This window comes from Cynocephalus volans, chromosome 7, assembly GCF_027409185.1.
Source record: "Cynocephalus volans isolate mCynVol1 chromosome 7, mCynVol1.pri, whole genome shotgun sequence".
NCBI classification, from domain to species: domain Eukaryota; kingdom Metazoa; phylum Chordata; class Mammalia; order Dermoptera; family Cynocephalidae; genus Cynocephalus; species Cynocephalus volans.
The window spans coordinates 144096679-144100076 of record NC_084466.1 but is presented as its reverse complement, the minus strand read 5'-3'; positions in this window follow the sequence as shown (position 1 = coordinate 144100076).

The following is a 3398-nucleotide window of genomic DNA, read 5'->3' as shown; positions in this document are numbered from 1 at the left end:
ATACCCATTCAGTAATAAATAAAGTGCAACGTAGGTAAGAGGTTTCCCAAAGGAGTCATGTAAGCCCATTCAATAAAAAGCATACCTACTTGTGAATGACCTTTTCCCTTAGCCTTCATTTACGATACTATCTATTCAGCCATTTCTGCCCTGGGAGAATGGCATGACTTGAATCTGGTTTCAAATTCTAGATCAAACTAAGGTCTGCAGATTAGTCATTAATAGGCTGCCAACACATTCATGGTTGTAGCCATGAGCCTGGAAAAGGCATTTCTATTCTTTAGTTGACTTTTCTAGAAAATGAGTTAAAAATAATACCCTAACCGGGCAATTGCTGGAGGGTAAGCCAAAGCAAGCATGGGAGGAATTTCCAAGTAAAACCCCAAGAAGTGTGCCAAATTTGTCAGTTAGCAAAGTTTGCCTCGAAGCTGATAATAGCCACAAGCTATTTGAAATCAAGCTATAACAAATCAAAGGATTTGTTAATCAGAGCTCAAGTGGCTGTTTCTGAGGAAAGATACACAATTTTTCCCATAAAGCAATACGACTGCTAAAACAATCACTCAGTGCTAGCTAACCAAAGAACAGCCTGCCCCCGGGCTGGCCCTTAAGGTCACGTACTGGTTTCGTAGCCACAGTTTACACAGGGACAAGCAACTCTGGCCACTGTGATAATAATGAGCACAGAGGACAGTGGCACAATCAGAGCAAAGTGTACACTCTTTGGAAAATTCAAAACCTTTTCTCTCCCTGCTCCCCACCCCCTGCCACCTCCTCCTCCTCCTCTTCCTTGTGTGTCTAACAAGTACCTTGAACAATGCTAGAGCCAATAATAATATTTTTCAAAATTTGGATGTATTGGAAAGTGTTCAGACCTGGGAGGCAGAAGATCCAGGTTTGCGTCCTGGCTTTGTCACTTTTCTGTCTGACCTTCAGGGGGTGGCTTCACCCTTAACATGGACTCACCATTGGCTTCTTGACATCTCGTATAGCACCATATATTTATAAAGCATCAAATGCTGTCTTCCTCCACTCTCATGACATTTCCAACCACGAAAGGTGTCAGGATTTGCTTGTGCGAGCTTGAGAAGAGTCGATTCACTTAGGTAAGCTACTCCTTATCAACTTGACGCCTTTCATTCTCACACTAGATATTAATATGACTCAGAGGCTGGACAACAGCAAACTATTTTTAAATGCTTTTATCACTGGCAAATCATCTTTTAGAAAGTTTTCCCCCCTTTTTTGTGCCCTTCCTTAGTATGTACCCCATTCTTTTTTAAAAAAATAAATTATTTTATTTATGTGATTCTCTGAAACAAATGCCTTTTACAGTATTTCAGTAGTGAAATATTACAGCAGAGAAAGGATTTCTTTCCTCAAGTTAACTTTTTAGCACCATGACTAGTAACTTAGAAAAAAAAAAAAAAGAAGGCAATGCAATACAAAACTTAAATCAACTTTAAAAAATTCTGTTCTTATTCAGTTGTGTAATGCATAAAAGTTGACTGATCATCAGCTGAAATCGTGCCTTAAAGTATTGTGGTTTTAGGAGTATTATCACTATGCATGATAAGCATTTGGCTAAGAGTCGTCCTTCAGTTTGCCCAAGTCCGGAGCTTATGACAACAAGCTGTGCTAATTATTGAAAACTCTAGGTTTTATTTTAACAGAGTCTTACTGAGTTCCAGATAAAACAATTATGTTGTGAAAAGCTGAGGAGTTTATAGCAACAAGACTTCCCAAGTCCTTGTTGCAAGTTTCCGAAGGGTAGGAAGGATACCTCTTAAACACTTTAGTTCCCATTTATTCTGGCCATGTAATAGGTACTTAATAAATTCCTACGGAGTAGAGGACCAAGCTTTGAAAAGCTCATGCCCAGTGGATTCTCTGCAATAAAAGACGTCATTGTGTTTTCCATTCAGCTATGGAGGACGGCATCTGGGCCATCAACTGAATGGAATTGCCAGTAGGACCCAGTGGGAGATGCTCATTCTCTGCTTTGCCTCTGGGTGACGAAACGGATAATTTACATTTCTTTCCTTTCACTCTTTTTACTCACTACTTTGAGTAAACCAAGCAGGTATCTTCTTTCATACATATGTTTTTACACTTGTATAGATATTTTTGTAGTAAACTTGTTTATGTGCTGTAAAAATTCTCATCCATTCCCATCAATAAGTAGAGTCAGGCCAGGTCCTTTGGCTCAGAAGGGCAGAGTCTGAACACAATAGTGAGACAATATTAAAGCTATTTCGGTTTTGATAACCACTGGGTTGGGCTTCTTGCTTTGAAAATAAATATCAAATCTTTGACATGACATTTATTTTCTATAATGTCTCATCTTTGCTGCTCCTTGAACAAAACCTGTTGGAGACCTTTATCTTATGATAGTTTTGTATTTCCAGTGCTTTATCCCTTAATTAAATATTAAGGGGGCAATGGCTTTCCTTGCAGCTTTCTTCTAAATATAAATTACTTTTCACACTGGTGGAGAAATGTAGTGGAGGTTTTTCCTGACCATTTTAATAGGAAGAAACTGATGCATAAGGAGAGAGACATGTGTAAGATTTCAAGGAAAGTGCAAGAGAGTTCTTGACTTTCTTGCCTCCTGAGCTAATCTTTAATTACCGGAACCCACATCCTTCACAGATGTCAGCCCACCTATGACTGCCTGTCAGCATAATTTAATTGCATGATATATTTGGGGGCTTAGAGCAAGTCATGGAGTAATTTTTAAAACAAATGGCTTTGAAGAAGAGAAGAGATCCGATTATGAAATGTTTATTTGTATTTTTCAATTGGTTTAAATATAATAGATCTGGCATAACAATCATATTTATCTACACAAATGAAATTCTCATTGTTGATTTTAGTGTGAATTTCCACAAGTGCCACATGAATAATAACTCTGAAGACAAAAGAACACCAAAGAAAAGCCAAGCAATTAAGCCATTTAGGTTTTTGTTTTGTTTTTTAATCTGTAACTGGAAAAAGACTTCACAGAAGACTTTCTGAGAATCATAGGCTCAGAAGTTGTGACAACCTTGGGGATTTTATTCAAGAGCCAAACAAGAGCTGTTGGGGAGTTTGCAACAGAAAATTCAAAAGCGAGCTCTGGTTATTTCTGCATCCTAATAAGTATTGTTCCGAACCAGGTAGTTAAGCAATTTACACATTGAGCTTTGAGGCTCTCTGAAGAGCCTGCAAAGCCCTGAGAATACACTAAAATGGTCTTGGTACAGTCCTGAAAAAATTTTTTTCTTATTCTGAAAATGTCTAAAGTCATGATTGTCACCATTTCCACCTACTCCCTACCTTTCCTCTCTCCTGCAGCAGGCATTTTTGACATTTTCTAATGACAAATTAATAGAGAGTATATGCCCTTTCATAGCTCT